Here is a 17645-nt window from a genome sequence, read left to right as displayed (position 1 = left end):
GCAAACCACTTTTTTGGAGCAGTGCAGCACATGTACAAGTTGGGGTTTGCATCGGTGCAGTTATACCAGTGTAGCTGCCCTGTGCAAAAACCCAGTGCAGACAAGTCTTTACCATGCTCTTCTTGAAATCTTATTCTTCCTTGGCTTGACTCTGTCCTCTCCTGGCTCTCCTCTTACCTCTCTAATTGCACCTTCAGTATGTCCTTTGGAGGATCCTCCTCACACTCCTTCAGCTTCCTGTAGGAGTTCCCTTTCTCTTCCTTGGTTCTCTTCTGTTCTTCCTCTTATCTTTATTCTTTACACCTTATCTTTGGGTAATCTCACCCATAATCACAAATTTAACTATTATTTATATGCTGACGACTCACAGATCTACCTCTGTACTCCAGACCTGTCTCCTGTCCAAACTAAGATCTCAGCCTGTCTCTCTGACATCTCCTCATGGATGTCTAGCCATCAGCTCAAACTCAACATGGTTAAAACAGAGCTCTTAATCTCACCCCACCTCGCCTGCTTCCTTGACTACTATGGACAACACCACCATGCTGTCTGTCACTCAGACCCATAACCCGTAAGCTTCATCTTCAACTTGGACCTCCATCTAGGTTCTCATATCCAGGCTATGTTTAAATCTTGCTGTTCCTTTCTACATAACATGGCTAAGACATAGCCTTTCCTACCCAGATCCAGACAGCTAAAACTCTCATCCATGCTCTCATCATTTCGCATCTCAATTACTACAGCATCCTGCTCTCTGGCCTTGACAAACGCAATCTTGCATCTCATATCCATTTAGAATGCTGCTGCAAAGATAATTCTACTAGCCCATCGTTTTGACCATGGCACCCTTCCTTGCACTGCCCCCTTCTCTATGTTATCAAACATAAACTTCTTGTCTTCTTTTTCAAGGCTCTTCCCGGCCTATCTCCATCCAGCCTATCATCTCTCATTCACTCATTCAAGATGTCAACACTTGCTTCCCATTTACCAATGATGCCAACCTCCGTTGTCCACTTGTTAAATTTTCAAACAAGAATCTTTGTGCTTTCTCCCATGCTGCCCCTCACACTTGAGAGGAGCTATCTGTAAGCACCTGCAAATCTACCTCGTTATCCACCTTCAAATCTCTCCTTCAAACTGTCTTTTGCTGTGATGCCTACAAAAAAGTTGACAGTAGCTAGGCTGCTGCTGTGCTGACACCACCACCTACCCTGCTGACCAATGTTGTCTCACTGCTTCCTTGTGTTCCCCCATCTGTCTGTATCCATCTGTTGTCTCGTGTCTTATATTTACATTGTAAGTCCTCTGGGGGCAGGGACCATTTGTTTGTTCTGTGTCTATCCTGCACCTAGTATAATGGGGTCTTGATCTAGGGTGACCAGACAGCAAATGTGAAAAACTGGGACAGGGGGTGGGAGGGGGGTAATAGGAGCCTCTATAAGAAAAAGACCCAAAAATCGGGACTGTCCCTATAAAATCGGAACATCTGGTCACCCGAGTCCTGATCTATGACTGGGACTCCAAGGCACTACAATGAGGAGGAAGTGGCCTCTTTTTCTGTCAACACAAACCAGTAAATACTTCTGCTCAGTCAGGGTGGATTTGAAGTGTGGAATCAGCTTTAACCTGCACATAATCTTTCAGTATGACCCTTTCACTGCTCGCATGGTGCATTTAAAGAAATATATCTGCCAAACATGGAAAAATGAAGGCATGACAAGGCAAATAAAGTATTTCTGTCTATAAATAACTTGCTCACTCACTTACACACTCTTTTTTGCAGAAAAATATAATTATTTCTCGAGGCTAAATGTGTTTTCCCCTCATTAAAAATTATAAATGAGCAAAACACAGGAAATAAATATCACCTATGGATCAGACAAAGAAAAACAGCATGCGACAAGACATGTTCACTCTGCTTCTGCAGGGATGGGCAAAGTTAGGCTGGGATTTGCAGTGGTGCCAGGGGATTTAGATGCCCAATTCCCATTTAGAATCCTGTGGCACCTTATAGACTAACAGACGTTTTGCAGCATGAGCTTTCGTGGGTGAATACCCACTTTGTCGGATGCATGTAGTGGAAATTTCCAGACGCAGGTATAAATATGCAGGCAAGAATCAGGCTAGAGATAATGAGGTTAGTTCAATCAGGGAGGATGAGCAATGCCCCTCTGCTATGTACATCGGCCAAACTGGACAGTCTCTACGGAAAAGGATAAATGGACACAAATCATATATTAGGAATGGCAATATACAAAAACCTGTAGGAGAACACTTCAACCTCCCTGGCCACACAATAGCAGATCTTTAGGTGGCCATCCTGCAGCAAAAAAACTTCAGGACCAGACTTCAAAGAGAAACTGCTGAGCTTCAGTTCATCTGCAAATTTGACACCATCAGCTCAGGATTAAACAAAGACTGTGAATGGCTTGCCAACTACAAAACCAGTTTCTCCTCTCTTGGTTTTCACACCTCAGCTGCTAGAGAGGGCCTCATCCTCCCTGATTGAGCTAACCTCGTTATCTCTAGCCTGCTTCTTACTTGCATATATATATCTGCCCCTGGTAATTTCCACTACATGCATCCGACCAAGTGGGTATTCACCCACAAAAGCTCATGCTCCAAAACGTCTGTTAGTCTATAAGGTGCCACAGGACTCTTTGCTGCTTTTACAGATCCAGACTAACACGGCTACCCCTCTGATACTTGACACCAGTGGGTGGGAGGCACTGGGGGGGGAGGGGGAGCACCCACTATTTTTTTCCCGTGGGTGCTCCAGCCCCAGAGTACCCATGAAGTTGGCGCCTATGGAGAAGACCTCTTAAGAGCGCTATTTGAAACTTAAAGATCTGTGACATTCTGTGGTGTATAAGCTCTGAAAGCCAGGAACACACTCATACACTGGGCCAGACTGTTCAAGTGACAGCTCTCAGGCCCCATACAAGAGGAAAACAACGGGGAGCGGGGGAAAGAGGGGGAGCTCATCTCTGCAGCTTGGTGTTACAGAACTGCATGGTGCCCAAGAGCTCTTACAAATGAGCTCTCTGTTCCCTGAGCAGTACTCCGTCCCATTCTTGAGCCATTTGTCCTTCTCCCATTGCGGTAGAGCAAGCTGCCAAAGTTACTACAGCCTTGGGGCTTTATCATCTCTCTTACACGGCCCCAGCTTGGAGGAGAGACAGATGTGTTCCTGCGCCCGTGTTAAATAAAAAAGCGAACAAACTTGTTGGCAAGAAAGGCCAAAAGGGGTAATTTCTTCTGCTCCTGATCAACTGTGATAGTGGGAGCCGCACTTGAAAAACCATTAGGGGATATACCCCCATTGGAAGAAAGCATCCTTCTCCTGTCATCAGCATGTGACACCTTTAAATTAACTGGACCTGATTCGTCTCTCACACCAGTTTTACACTGATTTCAATGGCATTACTCCCAATTGATGCTGGTGGAATTAGGAGAATTGCTAGCTTGTGACACAACTTGATTTACACAGTGATTTGTTATATTTAATTTCTTCAGCTTGGTTTAGTTCCTTCATCCTCTTTCCTGCTGACAGTTGCCACTGTGGCATATGATACCATGCTCAATGGTCATCAAACACAAGATGCATGAGTTAGCAGTGAGCCAGTTAAAAGAAAAAGATAGAGTGGCTCTAGCTGTAAAACTTGTATAATTTATGCAGGAACTTGGAATAACCTTGGAGCTATGCAGTCTGTGTTTGCAGTGGACATCAGTCAAGTTATCCATCTGGTCTGGCTTTGTCTGCTCTTGGCTCAGGTGCATTACAGAACCCACATCCTAGTTCCTTTGGGGATTATGGGATGGCCTTAGTAATGACTATGTTGTAAGAGAGAGGAGTGTGGATGAAAATCGGAATCAACACAAAATTAATTAAAAGTTTAATTTTCATTGGCTTTGAGCTATATGCAGACATCTTTATATAATACTCATATCCAAACAGACACTTGTACTTTCAGTAAATATGGAATAAAAGCACAATCCTAAATCCTAAATTAGGGCCAAACCCTGTTTCCCCTGAAAAAGTAGGTTTGTGCAAGGGTTCTAGATATGTGGTGTTTAGATACCATGCTGATCAATACCCTGTACATGTCTCAACAGCTGGAAGAGCTGGTCTAGAAATGATAAAAGAACATTCACAAATAATTTATTTGCCAGTTGAGGGGGGAAAAGAATTGTGAATTATTTATCAGGTCAATATTATTCAACCATCAATAGAGCTGGGAGAATAATTTATCAGTTTACTTGGGAATAATTTATTCATCATTTGATGACAGCAGGGAGAGGGCTGGAAATTAATGAAATTAACTATATTCAGTCAGAGACAGCTAAACAGGGCACTGACACAGGAGCTGAGGACATGGAATCCTCTCCCCAGCTTGGTGGCAGGCTGTGGAGCAACAGACTGAGCAGCCGTTTTTCAGTTTCTACTATAGCTTATGGTTAGTACAATATCATCCATTCCTTTTGTTTCAGCATGTGAGGGTTTGGGTCAATGGATCTATGTAGCTGTTGGGAAGTTATGTGGCCACACCACCTCTTCCAGTTCCCCCATTACCTATGCAAGGTTGGCACCTGAGCCAACACCCATTTAAGTGAATAGCAGGACTCACTGATTTCAGTGTCATTGCATCAGGCCCCTGGAGCATGCTAGCACGTAGCTGTATTCCACAGAACACTATAGTTACAGAGGCCCCTGTGCAGCTTCCCAGGGCACAACTGGACAGCATTTTGAGCAAGCTTCCTAGCCCAAGTTGACAGACTCGGGTTAGTGGGCTCACGCTAGCACTGTAAAAATAGCTGTATGGACACGGCTTTGAAGTTGTGGCTCAGGCTAGAGCTCAGGCTTCGGAGACCAACCCCCCTCCCTAGGCAAGAGCCCAAGCTCCAGCCTGAGCCGCAACTTCAAAGTGCTGTCTATGCAGATATTTTTGGAGCACTAGCACAAGCCCCGCTAGCCTGAGTCTGTCGACCTGGGCTGGGAGCCTCGCTCCAATTGCTATGTAGATGTACACTCAGTGCCTTAACATCTTTTGTCGGGGGCCTACCCTGCAGCAGAGTCAGACCTGGTCTACGCTATACATTTAAATCAACATAAGGCAGCTTACATCAACCTAATTATGTCAGTGAACACACTACAGCCTTGTCCAGCCGATGTAAGTGCCCTACTACACCGACATAATAACCCCACCTCCACAAGGGGCATAGGGCTTGTGTCGGTGTAGTTAGGGTGAGGCAGTGACTGTGCAGACACTGCATTACTTACTATGGCTGTTGGCTGTCTTGTCAATTTCAGGGCTCCATGCTGGAATCCTGAAATTGACAAGAAAGCTGGGCCGCTAGAGCCTGCCTGTCCCTAGCTTCCTGCTCCCTGCCAGGCTGCACCTGCCTGGCTCCTTACTCAGGGAGGCAAGAAGCCCAGGCGGCTGCTTCCTTCTCCCAGCAGGGAGGTGAGACGCCTAGATGGCTGCCCTCACCCCACTCCTGGGTGCAGCAAGCTGAGCCTAGCTGAGAGCCCTGGCTCTCAGCCCCACACACTGCCCCGCTTTAGTCGTGGAAGTGTTCCTGGTGAGGACACGCACCACCAAGAGAAGGAGAGTAGTGTGGACATCAGCCACGGTGGTAATTACAGCTGGGGCTGTAAGTCAGCCTAACCTAGGTAGACTTAAGTCTGTAGTGTAGACATGCCCTCAGTGCAGTTGGCCCTGATAGAAACAGTTCTGTGGGCCTGCACCACCTGCTTGATTGCAGGAGTTAGCAGGCTGATAGTAGAAGCAGCAGTTGAGAGACTTCTCAATGCACTCCTACTTTAGAGCGGTGCTTGGTCCTGTCTCTGCCTACACCGTTGCCAGCCTTGCCCCACCCTGTAACTGCTCCTGCTCCAGCCCCCAGCTTCTTCCTAATTTCTTACTCCCACCTTCAAACCTCCGCTACACCTCCTGACTGTGAATCCAGTTTACCCTTCAGCTTAGGCTTTGGTTTCTGACACCAAGCTATGATCCTCGGTTTTGCTCCTGGACCCATCTGGATTCAGCTCTAATTGATAGCTGGAATCTTGCTCCAACTAGTACATCAGCCCGCCCATGACTCAGTCGCCAACACTTCAGTCACAGAATCCTAGGAACATAGGGCTGGAAGTGACCTCAAGAGTTCATCTAGTTTACCCCCTGTGCCTAGTCAGAATCAAATACACCTAGATTATCCCTGACAGGTGTTTGTCTAACCTGTTCTTAAAAGCCTTCAATGACAGGGATTCCACAACCTCCCTTGGTATCCTATTCCAGTGTTTAACTACTCTTACCGTTAGAAAGTTTTTCCTGATAGCTAACCTAAATCTCCCTTTCTGCAAATTAAGCCCATTACTTCTTGTCCTTCCTTCAGTGGACATGGAGAACAATTAATCACCATCCTCTTTATAAGTTTCTTAACATATTTGAAGACTGTTATCAGTTCCCCACTCCTGTTAATAAACCCCAGAACGACATTTTTTTTAACTGCATCACACTGTTGATTCACATTCATTTTGTGATCCACTATAACCCCCAGATACTTTTCTGCAGTACTCCTGTCTAGCCAGTTACTACCCATTTTATATTTGTGCATTTAATTTTTCTTCCCTAAGTGCAGTAATTTGCACTTGTCTTTGTTGAATTTAATCTTACGGATTTCAGACCTTCTCCAATTTATCAGGATCACCTTGAATTCTACTCCTGTCCTCCAGTACAGCTGAGCTGAGGTTGGTCACTGCATTTTGGGTCTTAGATACCCATGAAGGGTGGGGCGTTATGAGGCAAAGGTTTTGGTCCCATATTTCTAGGCAAGTAAAGCAAAATCCTCTCTGAAAAATATCTTTGATAAGAAGTTGCTGTACATGAAAATGAAAACACATTTCAAAAGAGAAACCATTTCATTTTGCAGCTGTAGAAATTAAAGTCTTCAATGGGTAGATAAACAAGCTAATAAGATCTACAACATATCTTGCAAGTTCGGTTATGAAATTGATTCTTGTAGTGGTTAGAAAGCACCCATATTCAAAGGTAAATAAATCCTTGCCACCCTCTCCTCTCATTGCACGTGTTCTCAGGTTTGTTAGTGTGCACCAATTCCAATGACAATCTTTTTTAAAAATAATGTTTAGGTTTGTTTAATTTAACAGCATCTTCTTTAAACGTGGCTGTGGAGGGGAAAAATTCACTTGCATTCTGAGATGTGTAAAAATATGCCACAGCTGTAGAAAATATTCCACTGGTTTGCTTTCAGTTTGCCTTGCCACCACTCAACAAAGCCATAGCAAATCCAACCTGAACAATAACCATCAGCAACAGCAGACTGCCATTAATAAAAATCAAAGGAATTGCTTATGTTGTATTATTATCTCAGAGTATAACAGCTGTCATAAAAAAATAAGGAGGCCGGTGGATGTGAGCACTGGAGTCTGTTCTCCCTTCAGTGTGCTAGGTTTAATGGAAGATATGTTTGTAATTTTGGGAGAGCTAGACACCCTTTATAAAAAGACTCAGTGGAAAGAAAACTACTAGCTTATCTACTTCTATCTATCAGGATTGTTTTGCTCTTTGTTCCTTTGTTAACCACAAAGTGTAAGTGCTGAAAATAAAACAGAAGGAAAGTTTATGAATTATACACAGTCGCAGAGTTTATTACTGATCTCTACTCATCCTCTTGGGAATCATTGCAGGAACAGCTCTGAGCAAATTCCAAATTTTCAAATGGGCTCTCCATTTCTTTATCTCATTCTGCTTGTGATATTGTGCATAAATTATTTATCATAGCTACCATTATTTCGTTAGCTTGAGTTGTCCTCTGGCACCGTGTCTGCAGAATGATATTCACTCTGCATTTGCAATTACGAAACTTAAAAGAAATCAGTTAATTCTTCCTCTGTTCAGCGCTCTCATTTAGCAGAATGATGTGTTAAGGACTGAGATGTGAACTGAATTTCATTCTGACCCTGAATCTTAATTACTCTTTTAATCTTGCCGTTTCATTGGAATATGTAACTAAAGTTTATATAAGAAATATATATTTCTTATATCTCTTTTCCTTCTTTTTTAAAAGAGGGATCGGGTGGGAAATAGGTTTTTTCCACATCATAAAATTGTCATTAGTGCTTCACTGAATGATATGCTGGTAAATTTAGAACAGGCTTCTCTCTTACACATTTTAAGCCAAATTCCTTGAAGGTAATTTTTGAAGCAGTTCCAATCAGAGCACCCCAATCTCAAGAGTATCTGAACAGAACTGTTTCTCAATTACTTCCTCTTAAAGTGTGTGAAAGAGGCACCTCGTTGTTTCTCACTCCAATAAATAAAAAATATTCTTGAGAAAATCTTGTTTATTCTGGTTGATTTCCTCTCCTATTACTCTCATGCTATAGCTATGGCTCTTCCCTCTTCCTCTTACACTGCTCTATCACTGACACAGATATAATTTCTAGTTACCAGTGGCTGCTGGAGATTTCCATTTAAAAAACATGCATTTGTAGTTTTGCATCTAAAATAACAAGCTGATGTATTGCAGCAGCAGCCTGATTCAGCTTTGTCTTGTATGCTGCAGAAAGGGGCTCAGAGTTCTGCTGATGCAGACCAGACTCCTCACACTTGAGGAAGTGCCCACCTGGGGACACAGGCATTCCACTCCTGCCCCCGGCACACACCAATCTGGAGTCCTCCTGTGAAAGAGAGAAAGGTTGGTAGCTGGAGAGCAGGTGATCTGTGTCTGATTCAGGTTTACCTATAGAAAGCACTCATGATGAGGCAACGAGGCCCAGATCCAACGAAGCACTAAAGCATGTGCTTTAACTTTAACTTTAAATGTGTGTGAAATCTCATTGACTTGAAAGAGACTCTTCATGTTTGAAGTTACAAACATGCTTAAGAGCTTTGCTGGAATGGAATGTGCTGGAGAGAGTTACTTCTGCCCCATAGCAGCAGCGGACTGTGTTTCTCACCGGAGGCAGCTGTCAGTACACATTATAGGCAGCAATGCCTTCTACTCAGATGGGCCATTTACCTTACATCTCCACAGCAGACCTCATTTTCTGCAAGTGCAGCATCATGACCTAGATATAGCAGCAATAATTACTACACTGCCTGAAACTTTGTTAATACTAATGGCCTCTGGTAAATTATTTCCTTTGTCTTCCATACAGATCTTTAGATCATCTTAATCTTTCAGTCTCTGAAGTTGTTTCTCTCCTCACCTCTCCATGCAAATTGTGGCTATTTCCTATCTATCTTATTTTTCCATTAGAAATAATGATGTTTTCTGGGTACAGAGATAAGGCAAAGCCCACTTGCACATCCTTTACTCATGACACGTTGTACTTACTTTTGTGAGTAACACCACTAAAATCAATACAGTTATTTTTGACTGAGTGCTACTCGTCATGAGTAAGAGGTTAAGAACCTAAGGTGAAATCCTGGCACCACTAAAGTCAATGGCAACACTCCCACTGTCATCAATGGAATCTGGCCTCTAGAGAATTGCTAATGGCATAGGGAGTCTTTCACCTCCAGGTTACCGGTCTTTAGGCTGGCCATTAATATTCAGCTCTCGGAATACATTATAGTGACACCATGGCAATGTTTTAGGTGTGCTAATGGAGTTGTCATCTTGTGTTTAAAAATGAATGCACATGTAATATATAAGCTGGCAGAAAGGTAGGACTGAGTTGGGATTTTAAGCACAGAAAACACAAATTGCATTTTTTAAGGCTCACTCTACATCTTTAAATATGCCTTTCCTTTCATTTTGCTTCCCGCCACCCTTATTGGGTTTTTTTTTTGGTGGTGGGGGGTTACTGCTTGTGAAAGATGTAGATATCGTATCCCTGGCCACACACAAGGTACAATCCAGACAGCTCCAGTACAAGCTTCCCCAAACTACCTCACCAGTGTACCTCAAACCTACCCTAAAAGCACTGCCTGTAAAAGTGAGAGACCTGTGACTATGTTAGGCAAACTCACCGGCCTCTACTGTTATTTTGTCCTGCCACTGCCCTTTCCACCATCTTTCTCTTGACTCACTTGCTACATTTTGTCTAGATCTTAGAATGTGAGATCTCTGGATCAGGTGCTGTCTGTGTTATTTGTTTCTACAGTGTTTAGGGTAACTGGGCTCTGATCAGTGTGTACAGTTCATAGGCAGTAATGTAATTATAAATTATAGTTCAATAGCTGAGACTGCTAACAAACGGCACCAATTCTGATTGTGCCCTGCCTCTCACTTTATGCACACCCAGATCTGCAAGCCTGGGGAACTAGACTTATTTAAAAACAAAACAAACCATTTTTCAACACACACATGCAAAAGCAGCCATACAGCTAGCAGTCAGTTTGTACTTCTTGATGCACCAGGCAAGAAAATTATCGGACTCTTTCATCTCTTAGAACCTTAACAGCTTCTTTCCATCTCCAACAATCACAGAATGCTTGCCTTTGAAATAGACTGTCTGAGCTGAATATTTACAGGCAGCATTTCTGAAGAGTAATATTTTGTTTATAGCATAAAGGTAAAAAAAGTAGTGATTTTGTTGCACATTTCTGTGCATTGTTATTGTAGAAGTTACAGAAAGGGGGCTATTCCCACCAGAGTAAGACAACCATTGTTATTATTTTCTTTTGTAAAGGATTGACTATAAATGTTACATAACAGTAACAGCTGTTACGCTGATCCTTTGAACAAACAGAAGATAATGCAATTGAGCTTGCTTTTGGCAAAGGATGGTCAGTTCAGAGAGACGTCTAATGCTTTAAATTAAAATGTGGATGAGTATATTTGATACCAGTTCACTATTGTGAATTTTAATGCATTCATTATCCGTTATAATATTATTTCCTGTACATTTCCCCCAAAGTTTGCCACTTTCAGTGCCTTGTGCCAATGGCTGTTTCTCAGCCTACACACATATCAGCTTGGATAACAAAATCACGCCAATAACATTTCTTTCCTCTTGTCAGGGGTAACTGCCATCTCACCACCAAGAAAAATAGACCACCCCACCTCCCTCCCACCCAGACAACACAAGTTGAATCCTTAGCTAGGACCCGCAGTCCACTGAGCGATGCCAACCAGCAGTGATATTTCCACTCCCTGGTAGCAGATCTGATTGAAATTCATAGGGAAAGTGTAATTCTGTTTCTTTTACTGTTTTGGGGAACAGTACACAAAGCAAACAACAAAACAAAACCCAAACATGATGTATAATTTACTTTTTAAAAAAATCAAGTGACGTGTATATTTTGTCATAAAATCTATATGTTTACCAATACCTGACCTTCAGGGGCAGGGGGAGACTTTGAAAATAAACAGTTTTTTTCATCACATTTTTGTTTTTTAAAAAAGGAATTTCAGTGGTAGAGTCATGATCCCATAGAAGTTTATTGCAACGCTGTGCTGAAAGAAAGATTCTCAATGAGTTTATTGGCTCTCCAAGGACCTTGTGGGCCTCCTAAATTCCAGCTCTGCAAAGGCTATTCCATATTGTAAAGAGGAAGAACCATCTCCTCTCTGCAGAATGACAGATTAACTTCTTCTGGTTCCCCTTTTTTAGCTCTGCAATATTGTAAGTGGATGTCAAAGAGTCCAAATTTGCTAATTCAGCTTTTAATTTATACAAAGGTGCTCCACGCAGACAGGAAAAGAATAAGGTTCATTTATTTATTCATCCCCAGCCATTTTGTTTGCTTGTGTTAATCTAATAGGTTAGCTTGTTGCAGCTGACTCTCTCAGCCCCCAAGTTGTTTGCAGCATTGGTAAACAACAGGTGCCTGTATGGAGGAAATGGCAATTAGGCTCTTGGGAAGATGACACTGGTAACATTGAGGCTGATTCCTTTACAGCTGCATAGAAGACTTTTAAAAAAGTCTGAGACTCCAAATTACCAGGCCTTTGCTAGCTCAAATCTGTTTCAGAGGTGGATTAGGGAGAAGAAAGTTATGACTATGTGACCTCAAAATTATGTGTTTCCAGACAGTAGTGAGCAGAGAAAGGCCAGATCCTCACAGATTATACCACAATAAATAAAGAAATCCCAAACACAATGACAATGGGTCCATGGGGAGCTGTCTTTGACAGTAATGATTATGAGAAAGGCAAGAGTGGTACAGAAAAGATCACCCCTAAACTATTAGGTATTTTTTCGCTTTTAGGACAGCCTCTCTGAAACCCTGCCTGACTTCCTAATATTGGAAAATAAAATAAACCACCAAACCAAACAGTAATTAGTCATAATCAGTAGGAAGTAGCTCTGAAATTAATTAGGTATGTGCATGCTCAGCATTTCTCAGGATCAGGCTGTAGGTGACTTTGGACAAGTTACTTGCCCTTGTGAGTTAAAAAGAAAAGGCAGAATTCCATTATAAAACAGATACTGCAGCTGAGCTCTGCTATCCTGAGTAAGCAATTTTTAAAAAATATGGTTGGAGCATTAATTTCTTTCTACTCTACAGGAACTCCTTAGGTTCCCAGCAAACTGTGAAAAACCTCTGGTGAATGATACCACATATAGCTCCCTCTTGCCACCGCCTTCAGAATTCTGAAGCAGAGATAAATCAGCTTCAGTGCTTACTAATGTTTCCCCGCTCTTATTCAAGCTCACTGGTGTGAGTCTGAGTTGAAGGAGGTGATTCTCAGCCACTGTAAATTGTTGTAGCACCATTGCCATCAGTGGAGCTGTGGTGATTTACATTTACCAAAGAGCTGGCCATTAGGGTTGTTGGGTTTTTTTGCACCCAAGACCATGTATATCTGTCATTAGTGCATTCCCCCACCCTTCCTTGTGAATGAGGTAAATAATTCATTATAATCTTTCTTCATAGCCTACATCTTCTTTGACTGAATTATCCCTACTGCCTTAAAAGCCCTATTGATTAATTTAATGGACCTTTTATTCTTTCTGTAGCTGAAATATGTCTTATCTTCTTGTGTTATCTTCACTTTCTATTTTAGATATTCTTAGACTCATTCTGCACTTTCCTGCTCTTTTTGTACCTTGTATACCAGCTGAGACTTTGGTGATGACATCACAAGAGGTTCTCAGCGATGTTCAATCACAGGCAGGTCCCTCCCCAGCTGGTAGCTGCCAGTCACTGAATGCACTGTATAGCCTGAAGATATCTGCCTTATGACAACTGTGAACTGCAGTTGTCACTCAGGAAGCAAATTTGGGACCACTGGGCAAAACATTCTACCCCAAATATCAAAGCTGAGGGAGAGGATTCCTCAGTGATATCTGGTGTAAAATTAACCTTTATCATTATTAGAAAAAACCTGAACTGAGTTGGTCCCTTTTCCTGCCTCTCCCCTTTGTTGGAGACTTATGGAAGTCACTCCTACCTTTAGGCTGCAATAACTCCAGTGGGCACTAGCAAAGGGAATAGGGAGAGGACTGAGATGCATGTATGGTGGTTTGGTTATGGATGAAGGTGGTGAGAGAGAGCCAGGAGCTAATGTTTAAAAGTTAGGGCTTCTCCTTCCTCAACTCCCCACATGTTGAAGTTTCTTTAAAACTATTTTAATATTGTAGGTGATCCAACTTCATAGCAAACTGTGGGAGACCACAACAGATTCTCCTTAATAACAGTGCTAAATCAATAAGTCATACTGTGTGCTGTTTACACTATATTGACTATCTGGGCTTTTTACAAGTTTCCCATCTGCCTAAGGCAATTTGTGTGTTGATGTTTAGACATGACTGACATAATGCAATAATCTTGCTTATTTGTTTGCTTTGTAACTATGTAAGATGCTGACAATGATTATCCCAATTGATTGAGGGTATGCGTTTGTTTACTGTGTCATAGAAAGTAATAAAGATGCTTTTTTCCCCTTCAAATTATTGCTCCAACCCCTTAATGAGAATGTTAACGTATTTCATGAGCTCTGCTCTTTACCAAGATACTAATGAATCCTCAAATCCTATTTGGTCAGTTTTGGAGTACTGACTACAGTATCTGGAATGGAAAGCCTCTTCTCCATTCTTTAGCAGCGTGCTGCAATATAATGGATTGATTTATTAAACTGTCTGTGAAAAGAAATCCCCTTCAAAAGAATATATTTCCAATATTTGAATTCAAAACCTATCAAACTCATTAAATAAACCCTCCTTGTTGGAAATTGGTGCCTCCTGATGGAGAGAGTGTGATGAAAAAGTGGTCTAAAACAAGTAAATACTAAGAATAAATCAACATGTACACAAACCTGGTGGCAGACTAAATTATCTGTGCACTGAAGCTCAGAATTTAAGACAATTCCTCTAAATCAAGGGATTCTTTCTGATGAATCCTATTCCCAGTTCCCTCATGTTAGTAATTTGGCTATTCATTGGCTATTTATACTGGATTGTTTTAGTTGTTCACAGATATCAACTTTGGGTTATTTAGAGAAAATGACATATGCTTTTCCTAGTGGAAAAAAAAGTCATTGCTTTAGTTTTGGTGTGTCTAATTACAATAACAATCTCTATCATATGCACCATCTACTCTAATTACCCAGAGAGTTGGCAGTATTTAACAATGAAGCAAGGAGTGTGCTCCAGTGGCCAATTAAAGTTTTCTTTGCGGATTACTAAATCATGTCTCATCAGCTCCACTGACCCAGAGGTGTTAATCTTCACCTTGTCGTTCTAATCTTAAAACAAAATTCTGCGGATCAAGAGTTGCAGAACGGTTGAGTTAATTGTTCCATTAGACTGATGCCGTCCTCAGACCCATGTCCAATAATAGACTATTCCTTGAGTTTCATTACACACCATGCCATAGATCACAAGAAGCAGTGAAAAGCCACTGCTGCAGACATTTGCAGTAGGTTGCCAGTAGTTTGGATTCTGCTCCGTGCTTAGCTGTAAGTCATTTTGCTGTAATTATTTATGCTGCATGTTCATATGGAAAGTGCCTTATGCTTATTATACATGGTCAAGAGAAATTTTAGCACATAAAAAAGCAACCACAACAGTAATATAATCTATAAAGTAAATAAACCAATTAGCTACCCTAGTACTCTTTGAGTAGAAGGCATTCAGTGTTCCATGGGTAAAGGACAATAAGACATAGATATTTACATTGCTTAGATTCTTACCAATTCACAAGATTACAAGAATCATGTAGAGCAAGATGAATGGGGTTAATAAATGTTCCTCAACATTTTAGTGATTTAGAAACCAAATTTTAACCATGGTCACTCTATGTTTCTATTTGTCTTTTTCCAAATAGTCACACAGGTGAAATTTTGTTTGTATGAATGTTAACAGAAAACTATTCCTGTATTTGTAGCTCAAATACATTTCATGAACGCTCTTCCCAAGCAGCTTCTCGTTATGATATGAGCTGGATAGGGGAGGAAATGGGGACTGGTCCTGGACCAATTCTTTCATGGGCTACGTATTTCTATTGCTGAGCACACACACAGAGAAGGATGGGATCAAAGACATAACAATTTTACGAGGGAGAACAGTTTCTGGTGGGTTACTCAACTGAATAATCTTTCCTTCCCCCACAATATCTCCTTTCCTATCCATCACCACCTCTATAGTTTCTTTCTCTTTCTCCTTTACCAATCAGATACATTTCTCCCTCCTCTCCAGTCACTCCTGCCAATGCCCCCAAGATGATAGGTCTGACACTCATTTTTCCCTCCTCCCAAGTATGGATGGAACAGGTGAAGACTCAGTGGTGTTTTATGCTTTGTTGTGTCTGGATCACCTGCCATGTAAGGTCTCACTCTAGTGACACAGGGTTAATTAACAACCTCCAGCATTATTGTGGGTGCTTTTACAACATGGTTTCTCAGGCTGCTCCCCAAATGTCTCAAATAGTTACCTCAGGAAACTGAATATATCTGCTAGCACTTTCATATTGTTACAAGTGGCACATTGACTTCAATAGCTCTTTGGCATGTGCTGAAAAGCTTTGCTGACTCGGGGCCTGAAAAGTATATTTTTCTTCATCACCTCTCCCCAGTGTCAGCCACCTTTTCTTTTTAGTTCCTCCAAGTCAGATGGCTGCTCCTTTTTTGCCCCACTGCATTCTCTCCTGAACATAACCTGAAAGATGTTAAACATTAAGAGGCACAATTGTTCTTGTTTTTACCAAAGATTTTGCTTAACAAAATGAAGCTGCTGGGCAGTTTCCTCAAGACAACTGATACCTCATTCATATGTATATGATACCTCATTCATATATATATATATATATATATATATATATATATATATATATATATATATATATATATATAATATATATATATATATTGTATCTTGAAGACTTTTTAAATAGTTTGTGTTTGAAATAAAAGCAGATAGACTATTATGTTTGCTCTCTTTGCCTTGTGCCTACAGAAGGCACAAACCATTGTCCGGGATTCAAAGCCTTTCCTTTTCAAAAGGGACAAGTTACTGGCACATAAAGATGTGTTGCCTAGAAAAGTGGCCATGCTGGATCATTTGAATGATTAATTTAAACAAGACACCTCAGAGATAACTTGGTTTCCCCCATTACTTATTTGGGGTCCAACACCACACTACCGGCCACAGGTCTGCCTCACTGTCTTCCTTCAAGACACTCCTTAAAACTCTTCTCAGTGGGTGAGCAGCTGGGATGCTGTGACCAGTATCACCTCACTGTTTCCTTGTGCTCCCTCATCTGTTTATTGTATCCACTGGTTGTCTTCCATCTTAGACTGTGAACTCTTGATATCAGGCACCATTTTTGTGTTCTATGTTTGTACAGCACCTAGCACAATGGGACCCTGATGCGTGACTGGGGCCCTTAGATGCTACTGCAAGACAAATAATAATAATTAATAAGTTACAAATGGTGCTTATTGTCATGAGCAATTTCACTGAAATCACTGGGACTACACCTGGTATTACCCTTGGGCAAATTTTGGGGTGGCTATATATCCTGTAAGCCTCCGCCCAACACTGTACCTGATCATCAGGTATATAAGCAGAATGTTTTTTGTTCCTAGCTTGACTCAAGTCATTTCTATGACTCCCCGTTATTGTTCCCAGAGAGGAGAAGTATGAGACAGTGCTGGAAACTGGGGTAGACAAACTAAAATTGCGTATGCAAAAACATTATTGTGAGGCAAGTAAAGTGCACGATAAGTAGTTAATGTCTTTTGTACATTTTTTTTTTGCCATTTATGTATTTTTCAGCAGACTTATAAAATGCATCAGTTGTAAGGGTTTTGTATTTCATATTTCTTGATAATTTCTTTTATTGTAGCACTTCACTGAATGAGTATCTCTGAGGATTATGTACAGAAGCTAGTGGTGGAGTAGTTTTAGCTTTTCCCTCTATAAGAAACTCTGAATTTTAATAATATTAATGCTGCAAAGTTGTGATACAAAGTTAAAAAAAAGGCAGGATATTAAGATAGCAAGGTACATTTTCACCTTAACTGTGCTTTCCTTTCCTTTGTTCAGATTGCATGAGAACCACAATGGTATTTAAGTCTCATTCATGTCTGAGATGTCCTTGTTTTGCTTTTTTCCCTCTTTAAAAAGGAAATAACTATGTTTACAGTTCCCACTATGGCAGCAGCTGCTCTTTACAAACATGGGGATTGATCCAAATCCCAATGAAGTTAACATGAGTCTTTTCATT

At 41.3% G+C, this 17645-nt stretch overlaps 1 protein-coding gene across 2 annotated transcripts in view; it reads right to left on the bottom strand.

The window, feature by feature from the left end:
* HS3ST5 (heparan sulfate-glucosamine 3-sulfotransferase 5) overlaps positions 1 to 17645 on the bottom strand; it is a 269519-nt gene that overhangs the window by 11308 nt on the left and 240566 nt on the right. The window contains exon 1 of one of the 2 annotated variants that reach the window (XM_039531220.1): positions 13027 to 13091. The exons of the other annotated variant lie outside the window; for it this stretch is intronic. The gene's annotated coding sequence lies outside the window, so the exon portion shown is untranslated. Of the gene's footprint in view, positions 1 to 13026; positions 13092 to 17645 lie in introns of those variants that run through there. 2 annotated transcript variants of the gene reach the window in all.

Source organism: Mauremys reevesii, linkage group 3, assembly GCF_016161935.1.
Source record: "Mauremys reevesii isolate NIE-2019 linkage group 3, ASM1616193v1, whole genome shotgun sequence".
NCBI lineage: Eukaryota > Metazoa > Chordata > Testudines > Geoemydidae > Mauremys > Mauremys reevesii.
Note: the sequence above shows the minus strand (reverse complement) of the source record. Positions and strands in the feature narration are given on the sequence as shown.